Source organism: Mya arenaria, chromosome 10, assembly GCF_026914265.1.
Source record: "Mya arenaria isolate MELC-2E11 chromosome 10, ASM2691426v1".
Classification (NCBI taxonomy): Eukaryota; Metazoa; Mollusca; class Bivalvia; order Myida; family Myidae; genus Mya; species Mya arenaria.
In genome coordinates, this window is record NC_069131.1 from 5,903,383 (window position 1) to 5,923,327 (window position 19,945).

Consider the following 19,945-nt stretch of genomic DNA (forward strand, 5'->3'; position numbering starts at 1 on the left):
AGTCCTTAGCGTATTCGACATTGTGAACGTCCTTGGTAGTTATGAGCAACACAGAAAAGTATCTCATCTCTTCAATTTGTCCATATTCCAATTAACGAAGGAACCTATTCACATGTTGCAGAAGGTCTTAAACATTCTATTAAGTTTACACAAAAAGAAAACACGCTCGGATTTATAGAATTAAAATAAAGCAGATGAATGCAGAAACGTGTGTATAACTATAAAACATCTGTGAATAGATAAAGCCGTACAGGTACGGTCATAACTACAGCTTAACAAAATCCAAATACGAAACGTTCATATGATGTACTAACGAAACAATTTGTTTGATTTTACATAAGTACGTAGTAGTAGTAGCTAATATACGTGTAGATATAATTAGATCTGCAAAAATATGTTCACATATGTATTTTGAGCAGATACTATTTTAGCTGTCTCTGTTGGTACCGCGCTAATAAATATAATTTTAGTTCAAAAATAAATCGGGGCTGGCTGGGAGCGGTGACCTCAAATAACTGTTGGAATTATATATTCTAAATATAGCCCAGATAATTGTGTTGGCTGTTTGAACTTGGAATAATTATATTGTGGGAACCGCTAAACTTGAAGTGCCCCAAACTTTACACATGGTATGCAATTTAAAACAAACAAAACATATGAAAATTTTACGACAATATAACAAATCGAGGTAATAATTATTAATCAACTATTACGTATTTGACGAGATACAGAGACAATTGCGGTATCAATACCAGACAATTGAAGACAATATATGCCAGAACTCGCTCAATATCAACCAAACTCGGCTAATATGAGTTTCCTCCGTTTTGATTGGCTACAAAACTCGCCTTATATAGGATTTGAGAAATGGGCCATTTTCATTGGCTGTCGAAACTCGCCTTATATGAGAAATATGCTGGAAATTGTTTTTAAAGGTAGCCATTTTGTTTTCCGTTTTCCGACTGTTTTGAAAATTCTGTGCTTCGTATAAACCTATTTGGAATACTTGAACCTATTGAATGATTGAACCACTTTGTACGGTTTGATATTACAGTTGTATTTAACCCGTTGGTGGATATTACGACTATTATGATTTTGTACACCGACAAAATGGACGACGAAAGTGAAAGATTTGACGTTTTGGCAAACGATTTACGAAACTAAGACGAAAAGACATGCTTCCTTACAATGTACAGTGCTATATTCATAAGTATGTGCAATGTCACTTAAAGGATGCATGTCAAAATCAGCAAAGTTAAATCTAGAAAAGCAGACACCATGAATGAATAAGGGATAAATACGGTTTCAATGTGAACTAAAGGTAAATTATAAGAATGTTTTTAACCAAAATGGTAATAGTTAATTAATAAAATACTTATTAATTAGGTGATTTCATATTGGCCAAGTTATTTTCGGGCTCAGGCAAATACTGCTAACCTCGGAAAAATAACTAGGCCAATATGAAATCACCTAATTAATAACATTATAGTATTGTTTTCCAATCCACATTATATATCTCCTGTGAAATTGGAGTATGGTTTGAACGAACGGACGAACTCCAAAACAGAATCATGGCAGAAGTCGAACTGTGCCTACAAATAGAAAATATTAAAACACATTGGTTACATGCAGTAGAAAAAGTTATGACTCACCGTTCTTTGCATTGTTTGTAAAGGACATTAAGTTGAGTATATTACACTACTTAATGTTATCGGGGTTCTCATGGTTATTCCCTGCGAATACGTAGCTTATAGTACGCTTACTTTTTGCCAAAGAAAGAGGGTTTAAAAGAAGATCAAACATTATTGTACATATATATTTGATTGTTTTATTTTGACTTTTATGTTTATGGGGATAATACGCACTTGTATTAAGCGCAGATATTTGTTATTTAGAAATTTAAACCAATTAAATAGGTAGCTAACCTGATTTGCCACGGCGTTAGGTCTCCTGGCCTTGACCTTCCTGACGGTGTTAACCACACTGACCTCGTGCTCTACTTCCATCTTCTCCACGAGGAATGCCATAACACAGAACAGCCGCTCTTACGTCCACCATCCCTAGAAGATTTAGTATATGAGATTGATTAAAATGAATGTAAGTTAACAAAGACATATTTGGGCCCAAATCCCTTCATAACAGATGAAACATGACGAAGTATTTAAATTCAAAAATAAGAGTATGATTGATGCAGTGTTTTCGGTAATAAAATCCTTTATTTTTGCAACCCAGTTATCTAAAATAAGTTCGAGAATACACTCCAACGATAATGCATGGATTACAAAGCTTAAATTTGTACTACCTGCAGTGGACAAGAATAGGCCCGTTGGACGATTTCATTTTGACATCACTCAGAAATGCAACATAGTTAGCAGGGTTGTATGGAACATTTCCAGTCAGGTTCCAGTCTGTAAACTCAAAGTGTCGCAATGTGCTCTTACCACTTTCACTCTGTAACGAAAACCAAAGCTACAATCATATATGAACGTATACTTTCATTAATTATATAGAAATCCCCTGGTTTAAAAAGAAATCAATAAACGACTGTTCAATGAAAGCATAGCAAGTTTCAAAATTACTCTTCGTTCTCGATGGCATCGCTTACATGTTTACGTCGATATTACTTTCTAATTTTTATTTTTTTATCTACTTTCAGTTGATGTAAATTGAGTTACATGTATACGACCGATATTAAACTTACCTGTGTGTTTCCCTTGACCTCAATAGTTAGCCATTTCTGGACACTGTACTCGTTCGTAACCTTATCCCTATCACATGAAACAGACAGTTTGCCTTTCTTGAGCACTTGATTGTCCGCTGGATAATATTCACCTATATCCTGGTGGAAATAATGTTAAGTTCATTTTTAATAAAATTCCATAAATAAGGATTCGATTAAGACTTATACAAAGAACATCTTCTACAGTAGGAGATAATTGAAATTGATCATGTTCTTCCGTCTTGGAATAAAACAGCAGCAAGAGACTGTGCGTATCATATTACTTCATCGAGTCGACTCATAACAGACTTTTGACAAAATGACTGGAATATATATTTTCTTAATCGTACCTTTTTGCCGTCACTTTGCTCAAAGCTGACAATGCAGGAGCAATTTTCATGGTATGCCAAAGTAAGGAAATCCTGTACAGTATTTGGCATTGGAGACTGGGCGACAATGTATTTCAGGTCCGCCTGAAACGCCTGCAAAATAAATTCAATGTATGGCGATGGACGAACACGATATGCGATCATATTACTGCAGTTAAAGGTAACGGTATGAATATTTAAGCAATCAGAATTAAATTTTCAAACGAAGATTGTCATAACGTAAATATTTAACAGCTTTAACTGGCTGTTTATGTTTGGATACTGTACTGTTTAGAATAGCAAATGTTAAATCAGAGCCTTTTTGAACTTAATTATGTTCTTTGAAAATGTTGAATAATAATAGTTATATACCCTTACATGAACAAAGACAGCGTTGACATAGTCTGAATCTCCATGTCTTATTCCCAGATAAATTCGAGGGCGGTATTCATCGCCTCAAAGTAATAAACCTTTTATTATATACCTTTTTGGTTAACATTATTTTTCGTTTTAATAGTGCACTATTTCATTACCGAACATCATTTCAACATGGCGCAGTTATACTGGCTATGATATTAGGTCAGCAGAACTGAAGCGTACTTTGCGATACGTATGGCTTGTAGATATATGTTGGGTATTTCATAAAGTGGGTGATGGGTACGCGATATTCTTTACAAACATGTACCTGGAATATCTGCATCACTTCTGTTCTTTCCTTTCTCAGACTTGTTTCGTTCTTTAGCAACGATTTCATCGTCAGTGTGAACGTGGGGAGTGTCCGTTATTTTCTACAAAGGAGAAATATTTTACACTGCCATTTCATTTGCGTTCTGAGCATATACATATGCGTACTGGGCATATATGCATTTACATCTCTTTCAAAGAAACATATTACAAATACATTTTGAATATTACTGTCAATTTTAGCCTGATAGGTGGGAAAATTACTCTCGTTTGACTGTTTGTATCTGGATGAATACACTTTAAATACCAAGTGAACATCGCTATGTAATTTGCAGTATAACACTATTTGTTGACAGAACTAAAGATTGATAAGCATACACAGTATGAGCAACTATCACCTTCCGTTACCTTAAACTGCCTGATAAGATCGCCCTTACTGGTCTCGATCATGTAGTCCTGAAACTGTTTTCCTGGTATCTGCTCACAGTTAAAAGTCAGAGTGTGAACCAGGGCAAGGTGTAGAAATTCGTACTGTTCCTGAAAACAGGAAAAAACACATGGTTCATTTCCGTGTTCATTGGTTTAATGAAAACACATTTCAGAAGTCAAGTATAAACACTGTGTAATTCAAATATGACATGAAAACGTAGAATAAAAAATAATATACAACTGATAAGTGAAGAGATGCAAAAAGGACAGTAGATATCCAGCTATTGTACAAGAAGCATATCTTTAAGACGTGCATAGCTGAGTTACTACAATATATCTCAAAACTTGTAAGGCACGACAAAAAGTAAGAATGCAGTTTATATCGATATTTTCTGAACCTTCCTATATTTCTGCTCTTCTCTATTACTTTGTCACTCACGTTACGTTCTTTGTTGTTCAATGATTTAAATATCAACCTACCGCTGTCTGGACCATGTTTGGCCTGTTCTGTCTCATATTGATGATGCATCCTGGAATCTCAACGGCCTTGTTCGAATTGCCTTCCTTTGTTAGAATATCTAACGCAATATATGTCCCTGTTCGACCGATTCCCGCACTAAAAGGAACAGCCATATAAGACATTTATCGATCGTAACAAATGGTAAAAGGCTTTGCGCTATTGATTAATTTGTATGTGTTTTCAGTTCCATTATAAAGAGTGCTGAACGCTGATATAAATCACTCTCGAGTCCGTTCGGAAACCAATACTGTGTAAAAATGTATAGGCCAAGTAAAGGTTTAACTGGTGGCAATCGAAACCACGACATCTTGAGTTAGAGAAGGACACCTTTACCACTAGCTTTTACATGAGCTCCTATTTGAGGGACATACAATAGAGCTTCAGATGTGTTTATTGCTGGTTCTGTTTCAACACGTACAAAACAAACAGTACTACAAGTACTACACAGTTTTTGTTATATCTTGCTCATTGTCTGACCTAATGCTCGTACACTTGAAAGCATTTTCAGTTCCCCTAGTTCTGTGTTTTTCTTTGTAATGGTCCATTATAGCCTTACCAGTGTTGTAAAACATTCCGTTCAGGTCAAATTCATTATAAGAACTTATAATTCATTATTTGCTTATATGCGACCAAAGTTGGTGAGACATGTACAGGGGCAATCAATGAGTACCATCTTTCTTAACTGAATCCGTGACGCTCTGATCTTTGACGTTCATAACATGACCATGACTCTTGCATATGCAATAAAAAAATCTCACACTTGCAATAACAGTCGAACCCCGTTAGCTCGAGCAAGCTTGGCTCGCATTCCTCGTTGGCACAAACTGGTACAAAATTAGAACATATCTATGAGCTTGGAATGCTCTTTGACGTTCTCAAAGTACTTTTATAACAGGTGCAAAGGTTTAAAAAATGAACAATAAATAATCTAAACCTGCAATGGACCAGTGTTGGACCTCCGAGATGAGCAGGATAATTGAGCACTCTATGTCGGAACTCTATCAGCGCTGTAACGTCCTCTGGTATTCCCCTATCCGGCCAGGCCGTGAAGTGGAGGTGGTGCAGCTGCCTCTCAGATTCTCCCTGAAATAGTTTTTATGATGTTTTCTAGTTCATGGTCTTTGTCCCGATTATAAATAAAACATACTTGCATGTTGTATTTTAAAACAGGTCAAATATTCCTATTTGTGAAATAACCTGCTTTTTATGGACTCCATATTGTCCTAGTACTTTACGGAGCCCCCTTCCCTCCCCTCCTCCCTCGCGCCCTCTCTTTCTCTCTCTCTGTTTTCCGGTTTAATAATTTCGTGGCGTTCGCTTTACGCTGATTTCCATAGCATTTCGTTGTAACGCCATGAATTTGTTTTTAATGAGATTGTCAAGATTGGTATATTGTTATGAATTGTATATACCTCAAACAATTGATCGTTGTTAGTGTTCTTTAGTTGCTGCCATACAGTTATTTTGCCGTAGTCAAGGGGAAGGCATATTGCTACCAAGTTTCAATTGATATAGTTCTTAAATGTGTTTACAATCTTATACATCACATACACCCCGACCGACCAAATTACCTGACTCTTTTTTATAAAAAACTCCATTAAAGTGGATTTTAACAAGCTTAACATTTAAGTGTACTCCAGGTAGAAACATATAATTGAACTTCGTTTTTAACAGCCTTGATTCTTCTACAAAGAAATACTTTAAGTGGGATGGTGTTGTGTAATTTGTATTATTTATTTAATGCTTTAACTTGAATTCTTTCTACCTTTCAACAACATGATTATTATTGAATAAGTTCGTATCAATTGTGTAAGTTTCAAACAGCAACTCATAAGGAAGCATATAACGAGTAAAACCTGGTTATCTTTCCTTGTAATGTTTTACTGATATTAATATCAATAAGCAGAAACATTGGATGCATCGATTTACAAATGTAATATAATACGTAAATAGAAAGGAAATACACATTTTATCGCTTCCCTCTCAACTGAACGCAGGAGGTTAAAGGTATTCTTCAATAAAGTGTGTATCGCTCCGTAAATCTTTTGTGTGTATTCTGGTTGCATGAAGTCAAAATAATTATTAGCATTTACGGGTGCTTTAAGTTTAGTTTTGCTTACTATTTAAACTTCCGTGTATTTTGCCTATATTTTCTTTAAGCCTTGTCAAACTACATAATGAATAGTTTAGACGTTCAAGGTTTAACGGAGTAGACATATCCGAATCATTGGTTGAATTGATGCCTACGGTTATGTTTGTGAAAATTTAAATGCACACTGGTTAATACAGAAAAGACATAAAATACACAATGGCTTAAATCTTTAACGCGGTACAGAGAAAGGAATCTCGCAGAAGGCGAAGCTCGAAAGTCCATTTTCATTGGTTCACAAATACTTGCATACACTAATATAACATTCTAATTCAAGTACTGCATTTGGATGCAGCCGCGTCAACGGCACTTTTAAGTCATACTTTCTCGCTCTGACAGGTGACATTGAGCCCTGCTGTAATAGTGTTTTAATTTTTGTTAATGTGTGTTTTGTTTCATTAATAACGTTGTTTTAAGAAACGTTCAGAATAAATTGAGGTTATTGCTTATGGACACTCACCTTAAAAAATGTATGGACTGTGCTTAAGTGTATTACTATGGTCAGTCTCTAAAATGTAAGTTTTGTGGTGGAAGAAAACAGAAACGGAATCAAAAAGAGCGAGAACATTTGTCAGTTTGCATTATTTGTTTAATTTGGCCAATGAGCAAATCTCATAAGAAAGCTCAAAACAAGTAAACTTGTGTTATATTTCCTTGCAATGTTTATATTCATATCATAATCAAGTGTTTTATGTAATTAAGAAAAGGCCTTTAAACGAACACATTTAATGATATAGTATTTGCACAGAGAAGGTAATGAATATTCTTCCATACATTTGTTTTTGTCGTGTTCGTTTAGCGTGAAGTGAAGTCAGCATTTATGAACTCTTTACATGTAGTTTAAAGTATTATTTTATCTTCCGTGTATTTTGCCTAATTTTCGCAAATTATGTTAAATGTTTGTGATTTTTAAATCTGTTGAGATTAAAATTCGTTTTATATTAAACAATTTTTCATTGAGAAAATAAGAAACATAAACGTTGAAAACAACTTATAATACAACATAAATAAAGTATGTTATTATATTTCGATTCATTCACGTGTTTAAAACATTGTTATATTTAGGTACGGATGCAAATTAATATCAAAATGAGCTAAGGTTTCGTGTTCACAATACGTGAAAACAATATTGTACGCTTACATTATTAAGGAAGAGCAACCTTCTCGTAAACTCCGCATACTCATCCTCGCTCTGACAAGTGACCTTCACCCCGCTGTAGTTGTTAGTGATTCCGACACAAGGCCAGTACTGCTCACATTTCTCTTTCTGAATGATAGGAAAAGGGATAAAAGGGATTTAATTACCTAAGATAGAATCTACTTATCTACTCAATATTGTTGTGTTGCCGTGGGCTATTGTTTACAAATGCCATAGAAAATGCAGTAATTAAACTTGACTGATTAATAATATCTGTCATGTGTTCCCGTTCCGGATAGAAAAATCCGACCAGAGGGCACCTGCGTTGCCAGGTAACGAGGCTTGCCGAGTTACCGCCGACGCAGCGTGCCCGAGGGTCGGATTTTACTATCCGGAACGGACACACATGATTGATATATTTACTACCATACATTAAACAACATTTTTTGTGAAGAAAGTACATAAAAAGCGCATTTTTGTACACATCACCAAAAAGCGCGTTCAATGATCTTTACTGACGTCATGACGCGCAGTAATTTTTATTCACTGCAGACGTCAATAAGTTCCTTCGAAATTACGTCTTTATAGGGTTATTTTGTTTTGTTTTTTAAAGTTCATTTTTGTAAAGTTAATGTTAATGGAACTCATCCATTTAAATCTCATAATTATGATTACATAAAGTGTATTATAAAATAAATTGAAAGTATTACGTCACAGCGCGTGACTCATCTGGCATGGGGGGATGCCAGATGGAGTTTTCCAGCACGGCTGAATTCACCGGAAATGCCTATCCGGTGTGCTAGAAATAACATTCTTGTATGTCAATTTCCGATGTCAACATTGAAAATATCTGATACCTTGCAATGACCAATAAATAAATGAATAAGCAAGCTGCCAGTGACTGAAACCATTTAAATAGATTGATACTTTTTTCAAATGTTGGTGTACTTAAATGTTTTATATAAGAATATCTGTTTCAAGTACGTGTACGCGGGGTTAAGTTTGATCAATCAATAAATATTCGCTTTAGCAATAAAAATGTATTCAGACCACTTCCTCCATCAGGTTGGTAACCATGACGATCTTTTCCACCTTTTGTTGCCAAATCATATTCCAGAACATGCCAAAGTCACCCATCTCTTTCGACATTGGACCTAAGATTAGATTATATAGAATAGCAATCATCTTACATGTTGTGCCCCTTTATTCATTCATGTATCTAATTATTGTTTTTCGTGGTTCTGTCTCATTTGACGAATAAGTGTAATTATGTAGTTTGTCTCACTGTTAGAAATATTACACAGGTATCTGATATGCAATGGTTCTGTTAAACCAAATAACTCGAGGATCAAAGGTAGAAGGACACAATAGATATGTAAACTTATGTATAATCTATATTCTTACCAAGCGAAGCAATATACGCATTTCTCTCCTTGAAGCCCTGCAAATAGAGTATCACAATAAATATAGTAATTGTTATAAGTGTACTTAAAACGTCTTTGATTTATTTAACTTCCACTTCAAAATCCAAATATTATAGTCAACGGATATTTGATCCTTATTTGAATTTATGTTTTACATACATCGATGAAGTTAGCATTGATGTAATCAGTGTCAAAACCAGTCACTTTCACCCTTGTATCATTATCTAGAATAAATAATAATAATAATAATAATAATAATAATAATAATAATAATAATAATAAAACTAAAAATGTTAAAACAAATTATAATAATATAAATGATAATAATTTTTTTAAATAACAACAACAACAACAACAACAACAACAACAACATAATAATAATAATAATAATAATAATAATAATAATAATAATAATAATTATCATTATTATTATTATTATTGTTATTATTATTATTATTATTATTATCATTGTGAGTTCCATATAAAGTTATATAAGGAACTTTTAGACTTGCTTTTCCGTTACAAACACAAGCTTCAAAACGCAAACTACTGTGTAATAACTATTAATTGGTATTTAATGTACATGGGACAGTGTAATGATAATCAAACTTAAAAGGTAGAAATACAGGCATATAATCCCTTGTATCTGTTTTTTTTCTCTGTTTCGAGGTAATTTGGCAACGTCACAGCTTCTCGTGAGGCCGTCAGAGAATTTCTGGGGGAGAAAAGATGCAAAACATGTGGTAAACGTATTGCATTGTTGTGACAATGATATACTTGATTTCATTGTATAACAGTTTTTTTTTTATTTTCTAGTGAAGCTTTTGAGGAATACTTACCGTAAAAACCGTAATGTGTTTGTGATGCTTTAAAATTTACATCACATTCCTCCTCATAATAAGCCAGAGTCTTTCCAGCCACAAAAGTCGCCAGTTCGTCCACTTTCACTTTCCGCTTCTCGATATCCTGTATACCGATGTAATAAACGTTCTCCTCAACCTTATTGGTCAGTTTCCTTTTCTGTGTTCTCCTCTCTTCGTCCAAGTCTGTTAAAGAAGGAGCATATCAGTTTATAGAAACTTGGTCAAATCAGCGCTATAATTTAACATTTATTTATAATTTCAATTTCTTTTTAAACTTAATCGGAGCAATTATCAACTTGAAAACATTTAAAAATTAGGCTAAGCAAAATATGTTTATCCTTTGTACCTATTTCAAGTTCATCCTCTTCGTGGGCTTCCAAAGATTCACCGATCCTTACAATATTTGCAGCTATGTCATACCTAGCAGGACTATATCCTGATGTCTGTGGTGATGTTTTCGCTTTATTAGCTCATGAGAAATACAACAAGATGATAAAATTATTAACAGTGGCACAAAAACAGTCGCAATTCCCTTTCGCTTGGTATAATATGCTTTGTTCAAATAATTAGACATAAGACTGTCTGTAAAATATACTGCGTAAGCAAACAAATGTAAGACATCCTGAAAACATTCATCCAACGAAATTTTTTCGATCGTTCGAGTCGGGGTGTTTTGGCATGTGACGTCATTTTCTTCAAATATTTTTCATAGGTAATCATTTGGAAGAAAAGATAAGCTAATATATGTCGAGTTTATTTTTAATAATGTTTTCTTTATTTGTTCCCAGCTTAAGCACAATGATCCTTTTTATATTGAAACTCTATGATCACACAGTTAAACCTTTTATTTTATAAGGCAGACTGTGTGTGATGCTCATAGCTTCAAACAATGACTGCATCTTATCTTTGATTTTTTTGCATAAGGTGCTCTGAATTGTTTTCCTGCGTCTGTAAATAGAGTTGGGATCTCTTATCATTGAAGTACTATGGGTTTACCTATTAGTTTATTATTATTTGTTTTATTATTATTAAGTTTCATCAAGTTAATACATACTTTGATAAGATTTACTTTTTACGTTTTTTCTTTATTTAGGATTGTTGGTTTAAACATATTTTATTCAACATATCTATATATCTATATATACATATAAGCCACGTTAAATATAATTTAAGTATTTGCATTAATATATTGAATCGGATTGAAACGAAAGCTTAGCTTATAAAGTTTCTCTCCGTGAGAATTAGGTTACACCTTATGCAGAGTAATGAGAAGGTTAGATAATTTTAATTACATGTATATATGTTGTTAATGAAAACATGCAGAATATTATCTTAAGAGAACGAAAGAAAGCGTTTGAAATAGTGTATAAAAATGATGATTTCGGTAACAAAAAGAAGGAAAGAGAGCATAGATGAAAACGAAAGTAGACAGAGCGAGAATATATGTAAGTTTGATGATAGTTAGATTGATGATAGTTGGGTACCTGTACCGTTTGGTAGAAAGGGTCAAGTCTGGGAATATAGCATAATCAGAAGCGTTTCGAGTTTTGTAAGAAGTTATGAGCAAAACTGAAGATTTTTGAGTTGCTCTCGTTGTTAAGGGTGGGATCACCGTTGAGAATGATATCAATTTCAACACGTGTGATTCTAGACATATCACGAATTAAGGTTTGTCGAATATCCGTATACAAGGGACAATGCAGGAAGAAGTGAGTGCTACTTTCAACTTCACCACATTCGCATAGAGCAAAAATTATTATGTTTTTGCAAAAGAGGTGATAGTTAAGGGCACTACAACTAGTACGCAGTCGAGCGTGGAGTACCTGCAAGCGACAGCTACCGTTGTAATAGTATGGAGGGCAGACTGAAGATTGATTTGAAATAGATCTCTTGAAAGAAGCAATAAAAGGGCTGTCCCGCACATCCCGAGAAAGTTCATTCCATGCACGTACAGAAGAAGGAAGGAAAGAGGAAAAGTAAGAACTAGTACGTGACAAAACCGTTCTTGTGTTAGATGCATTGCGTAGTGGATAATTATGAGAACCAACAGTTTGGGGTGTAAGGGATGATAAATACTCAGGTACAAGGCCGTTGTCCATTTTATAGAAGAGACATAGTTTGTGATTGAGTCGTCTTTCTGAAAGAGTAGGCCAGCTCAGTTCCTTGTGAAGAACGGAAATAGATACTAGCTTTGTAGCCCCACAGACAATTCTACCGGCCTCATTTTGAATCTTTTGAAGTTCATTTTTTTCATTGTCTGTACAATTATCCCACACTGTATCAGCATATTCAAGAATTGGGCGAATGTATGAAAAATAGATAATTTCTAGACATTTTCTGTCCAAACGGAATTTTAGCTTTCGCATGATGCATATGCGTTTGAGGGCCTTACTTCTAATGTATTCAAAGTGCTCGTGCCATGAACAGTCACTGGAAAGGACCAAACAATTTAGGATTGTTGGGATAAGAGTGAGCAATCCTTGATAAACATACCTAGTTTTTTAAATATATTATGTATGCACTATGCTGTTTGTGGAGTTTGGTGCTGTTCTTCCATGTTTCTTGTTTGTGATTGTTTGTTTTTGTGTTCTATGTCTTTGACGTTTACCCAGTGCCATTAAACCGGGTTTATGTTTAAACTTTTTTGCTGCTGAGCTTGTTTCTGAAGTTTTTCACATAAGTATTCATATTTTAATAACCTTATTTTTTAGTGCACAATTCCAACATGCTAAATGCATAGCATTTGCTACAATACACGAAACACATTGTCCATTGTTGGAAAAAGTAGTGTCTTGCTAACATGATTTGATAAAAAGAAAGCATTAAAAGCTTTGTTGATTTTCTTGATATTAATAGTTTTCCTCAATAATCTTGTCACGGTATCGTGAAAGCATTCTGTCAATGTAAGTTGTTAAATCAATTTTGATACCTTCAGAAACAGGTCCGATTGTGTGATATTCGTTACCAACACCGTCTGTGTATTCCTCATACGGTTTTCGTGTTCTCCTAAAATTGAACAGAAATATCCATTCAGCAAAAGCTATATAAGTGTTTTAGAGAAAGATTGCAATTATAACTTGACATCAAACATAATATCAATTCATGTTATATAGATAAACTAGTAAATCTAAAAGCACAATATTTGCAAAAATATATCTAAAATGATAAAGTGTTTGATCAAATACGGTAACTACCTTTTTCTGAGTAAGAAAAGGATCGTCACTACAATGGCAGCAATAACAACAACACCTCCTATGCCTCCACCAATTGCAGCAATAGTTGTAGTATTTGATAATTCATCCGTTTTGGTGTCTGTATTTAATAGTTCAGTGTTTATGTGTTTTATTTCTTTAATTACAAGGGTATATGTCTAGCATGTCAATAAAACTTCTTTAATTTAATTATAAATGTTAAACATCTTCGGTATTTTACAGGCCAATTATTGCAAAAATATATAAGGAGCTTTGTACCTGATATGCATGGTTTGCCAACGTATCGTTCAGTGCATCCTCCAAGACATGCACCTTCTAGATCACATATTGTTCCTGAATTATTTCGGCATCCTTGAGAACATTCCTGATCACATTTAGGTCCAAAGAAACCATCACTGCATCCGTTTAAGCACACCCCACTCTCTCGTGTACATTCGTTACCAAGACAATATGGACTACATGTTTCATTACAAAACATTCCAAACACTGAGTTATTTTTACAGATATTACAAGCACCTGTGTATCTATCACATGAAGACAAATAACAATTATAATTGCATGTTAAATTGCAATAACTACCAAAAGCTGATAGCGAAGAACAATTAAAGCAGACACCTTTAATATTGCACATTTTATCTGTACACTCCTCGTTACAAGATAAATGGCAGATTTGTCTATATTTTGATTCTTGGCAAACGGTACAAGTGGATTTGGACTCACATGATAAACAGTTTGCAAGGCAGACCTCACATAATCCATCTTTCTGACGACATATATTACTCTCACAGCTCTGTTTGCATTCCATGTTGCAACTGTTTCCGTAATATCCCGATTCACATGACAAACAGCTACCATTTGTATAACAACGTGAATCAGCACATTTACCAGGACACGTTAAGTTGCAATATGGCCCGTGATAACCACGATTACATGAATAACATCTATGTGAAGAATCATCACAGGAACCATAACAGTTTCTTGGGCAATCTCCATTCATACACTTGCCTTGAGGTTGATCGCACCCGAATGTGCACTTGCATTGAAATTCACATTGATTACCATAATACCCTGACACACACGACTGACAATTTCCTTTATTGTCACACACGTCATAGCAAGTAGACGAGCACGTGTTTGAACTCGTTTGGATAGAAGCCGTCTTGGCACTTCCGGCATGATCCAGAGGACGCACTGGTGTCACAGTCAGTGCATTTGAAATCACATTTGGTACCTTAAGATAATATAAAATATTAGTATGACTTACAGAATTTAATTGTTTCAACGATATCAACCCTATATACTCAGGTGAAAATAATTAACAATCAAATAAGGTTAAATAACTTTTTATTTCATTAATTGCTTCTTATTGATCATTAATCGGCCAATTAGTTACCGGAAGGAGATGAACTTCAGTATGTGTGTTACAGTATGCCTGTAAATGAGAAAGCAAAAATCACCTAGTACCCAAGAAGTGATACAGCCTGAGTTAAAGTCAAAGTGCTTTCGAATCGATTGATCACGTGCAGCAATATGTTTTTGTCCAATGGTATACACTTATTCACTAGTAACCCATACTTTTTGAGAAAACCCATCATGAAAAGTACGTTATATCCTTTTTTTGTGTTTAAAAACAAATTGAATGTTTTCTTGGTTGTATGAGTATGTATTGTATGGATGTGTCTTAGTCCTACAATACTGCAGAAAACAAAAGTAGTTGAACTATAAACAGCATCTTTGAAAATTCAAAATCATATATGTTAACCTGAACAATTTATTATTAAGAATGGCAAAAATTCTGATAAAGGAAAATTGAATGGTATATTTCTTCGGTGTTATTTCCAATTCTCTGTATATTAGTTATATAATGAAACACTCTTTAATTTCCTACGAAGCTGACGAAATGTATATTTTTAATTGATATTGACCCATAAAAAAAACCAATAACGGATATTTTAGTTGATGAGCTCTATGTATAGTTAGACGTATCAAAATTTGGTTTCACAATACATCAATTTGATAACTGTGTTGTTTTAATTAAAATTGGTATGTTTTATATTAAGATTATTATATAAGACACCTTACTTTAACTTAATATATACACTGAAACAAATCAGTAGTAATGAAGGACTACATTATACCCCATCTTTCCTGTGAAGTTCTGTAGTATTTCCGATGTATTAGCGCAAGAACAGAAGATATGGATAGTAACGAGGAAGAAATAAAATCGAGGTTTTTATTGAATGTGATTTTTCTCGAAAGAATTGAAAGAATAATAACTCATTTGTTTCATTTTTAACGTTGAAATTGTTTAAACAAAACAAATCGCTAAGGACTCATCAGAATATGCGAATATATCGTCAAACTATTTCTTATGAGGGAATATACGTAACAATTATGAAGACACTGCCGCATGAGCTTATGCAACAGTATGTCAATACACAAAAAAATACATATTGTGCAACCATATATTGGCTGCAGATCGTTTAAAAGAATACTTTATTGTTCTACTTGTACACGTTTACACTTTATCAAATTAAATCGAAGAGACGACTTTCTGAACTTTATAGCTTGATTTAAAAATAACTTGAATTTCAACTTACTTAAATAGTTTTTACATATCTCTTTAGCACAAAACTGTTGTAAAACTTGAATCAATCTTTAAATGCTGTACAAAATAATATTCAGCTTACCATCGCACAGAAAAAATCCGAAAAAAACGAATACTACTATTTTCAAAAGAACATTTTGAGCCTTTATCTCCATTATTCAGCTTTAAACTTAACCCATATTGTATATTTCATATGTCCACAATGTTATATTCAAACCAGGATGTTCGCTACAGCGTATTATATCATTTATGAAGCAAGTGGAAATGCATTGATCGTAAATACTGGTATGTTAACGATACGCTTCAATGACATTTACAATAAATATTGACTAAATATTGAGTAAAGGTTTTTGCAGCTACTATTTCAATATTTAGGCGCAACCCTACTGCCCCCGTGACGTAAGCGACACCACCAGCAAGGCTCGATTCAGGCAAAGACTGTGGATTGATGAAGGGCGCCCATGAACTAAGCAGCATACATCCTTCAAATCCGCAAAGCGTGACAGTTGAAGACGAAGGGAAAAATGCGAATATATTATAAAACAAAAGTCTGTGATGGCTTAGATTCTGCGGCTGAGCTTGATTAAAATTTGTTCTAGAGGCTGCTAAGAAGCTGAGGAAACGCCAGGCATTTGCAATGAAATGATAGTTGAAATAATATCATATTCGATAAAAATCATATCAAAGTTTGTAAACGTTATTTTGTTGAAGAGTTTTTGCCGATTAATATTTCAATTACAGAGGAAAGCTAGACAGATATTTAAAAAGCTGTGATTAAAATAAAGAATATCTATGACTGGACTACTACGTCGAGCAGATACAGTGCTCGTTCAATTCGTTAAAGTGGTTAAAATACCATAGAATAGAACATATTTCAAATTAAAATATAATACATGGCGGCGAGGGTATGTTATTTGCTCTACCTAAGTTCATTTTGGCACAGTGGAAATATAATGTTTATTGGAAAGCCAGTTTAATAATCCCGCTTAACAAGCAAGAGGAAATTTTAAACCCAACGCGTATCGATAGACCTGTCTCTTTGGAGTCATACTTTGGTTAAATAATGGAAAGGATCTATATAACCTTTTATCAGCATTATTTGATTTAAACCAATACCAGGACTTTCAGATAAAATTAAAATGTGTGTCACTGCTGCATTGGACCTGTATGAGACTATGCACCATTGATTTCTTAGAAGCAATAGCAATCTTTAATCCGTCATACAATGGGGAATATTGTTAACTGTATATATATCCGTCTATTAACTGGACCATAGCAACCTATGTTGCTCGGTCTTTTTGACCATGGGAATTAACTCATTTGTAGATGATATTTTACTTGTATCATTATCTCCCTAGAAACTTGCAATGCATGGTTGAATTAGTGTTTCACAACTGCACTGAGTGAAAAAATAACAATTATATCCACTTACTTGCATAAGGAATCAATTATGACAATAGCCTCAAACGGCATCGATCTGTTCAATAATTTATCTTACCATGACATTTTAATAACATTTTTTGTCATAACGATACAAGGTTTTCATATAAGAGCGAAAGTTGTATTTATGTACTGTATTTTCGAATGTTGTTATTAAATAAAAAAAATATTTCTAAATACACTGTTGTCATTTCATGTAAATTTTCCAGATATATGCAAACAATTGTGTACTAATTGGTGGCCGAAATATCTGCTCCCTACATAATTTTTTATCAACTGCCGTCGACGTCCACATCCCCAGTCGGCGTCATTTGTTCACTTCGCCGGTTTTGGTTAATTTCCCGTCGCTGTTGTTAGTACTTTAGTACTGTTACCCTTGTAATCGTCATTATTATCGCTCTTGTCAACTGGTACTGACTACCCGTCCCGTCGCTGTAAGTCAATATCCCGCCAATAAAACATTCAAATGACAGTCAACTTTTGCGCAGCTCATAATTTCCCGCGGTATAGTATAAGATGCGGACGAATATTATAAACGTATCGGCAACGATCTAATATAGCCTACCACCACCACGACAGAACGGTGTGGCGTAGCACAAATGTAAAACGACTTTAATTTTATGTAAGTGTTTGGCAATGTTATCGTTTGGTGTCTAACCTTAGTCCAAATAAACTGATAGTTATTTATTTTCACTTTAGTACACGGATTTGACATCATTGGAAGAGTTAAAGGGTAGTATTGTTGTGAAAATTTGTTTTGATTATTGTATATCATACTGATATTTTATAATATATCAAGGTATCCAATGTGAATACAACTGATTTGACCTTGACACCAGCGCGGATCATGAGTGATTCAGTGCGATGACGGCTTCTATTCTAGCAGATTGTATTGTACACCATGTACAGAAAGTGCCAGACATGGTATTATCCGTAACATTGTCACACATGCCTTCCCGGTTGGGTTTTAGGGTGATTTGTGTAGTACAAGAGGAGCAGATGGGTGTGTTGATGTAAAGTGCGCTTGTGATTCTCCTACGTGCTTTGGTGTTATCGGTAAATGTGTACGCTAACAAGGTTCCTTTTGGGCTTCAAATGTGGCGATCATTTTTCCGATTGTACTAAAAAACGTCATACCCATTGTATAAAACTGAATAAAACTGGAAAGTTCTGTAGTTCGTGCGGATTTGATTGTCAACGCGATGGCAATGTAGAAAGTGATACTGTAACATGAGTGTGCCGCGCTTGTGGAACAGAATGTATGTCTTGCAATAATAACGTGTGCACGTTATGTGTGACATGTAAATATGAAAGTCGCTGTGAGAAAACGCGCCCTACTTGCGTTGATGTTTGTGTCAGTCATGTGTGTCAGGGTATAATGGTTTTCAATGTGTATTTCAATAAAATGGTAGATTCGAATGCGATTAACCTCATGACAAGTGTTTGAACGAAGCTTGTTCAATAAACTGTAATGGTACCTCTGACGATTCTTCACATGAATGCTATTCATGTTAGTGTGGGTATCACGGACGATAAGGGCAATTTAACATCATGATTGTTATTTGTCTACTTGTGATAGCTACACATGTGCCTGTAGTAGCTTAAAAATTACTCAGTGTTTGGAATGTTATGTAATCGAATCGAATGTAATGTAATCGAACATGTTATTCGTACTGTTTTGGTAACGAATGTAAACGAGGGAGTGGCGTTTGTTTTAACGGGTGTAGAGATTGTTATTTGGAACAAAATTTGTTCAGGAATGTTCAGGAATGTACTCAAGGATGTCGAAATAATTCAGGAACAATATGTGATACTTATGTTTGTAAGTCTTCTGTTAGACGTTTCCTATTCTTATTTAAAAATGTAATAAAAATTCTAATATTGTAATTTCCCATATCTTGGGAATTTCCATTATCTTTATGATATGGTCATTTTGGACCTGTGAGGTATCTCACAGTTAGCAGTCTGCATAGTTGTTAAGCATGGTTTAATACGTTAAGTTTATATGAAAATGTATATTTATAAATTTACACTACATAGAGTTAAGAGGACAGATTAACAATTAAGAAAATTAATACTAGTATTATGTTGAATATATGAACATACCAACGGTAAAACGTTACTGTTTATGACCTAACAACTGGTAAAAACAACAATTTTATTTTAACATGTATCCTTTTCGACACCAAATATTAGGGCGGGTTAAAAATGGTCCATTCCTCTACCCCATATTTGGCGAGTGCAGTAGCCAATTGGTCGATATTGGCCGACTTTGGGCGACTTTGTGCATACGATGTTTTCAACTGTTAAAACACTGCCGTCAACTACGTAATTGATTAATAGTACTGGATATTAACAGTGGATATATATATATATAAACGTACTTCCAGG

At 34.3% G+C, this 19,945-nt stretch overlaps 1 pseudogene; it reads right to left on the reverse strand.

Moving 5' to 3' along the window:
- Positions 1-1,508: 1,508 nt before the first annotated feature.
- LOC128206016 (uncharacterized) lies at positions 1,509-16,336 on the reverse strand (annotated as a pseudogene).
- Between the last annotated feature and the right edge of the window lie 3,609 nt (positions 16,337-19,945).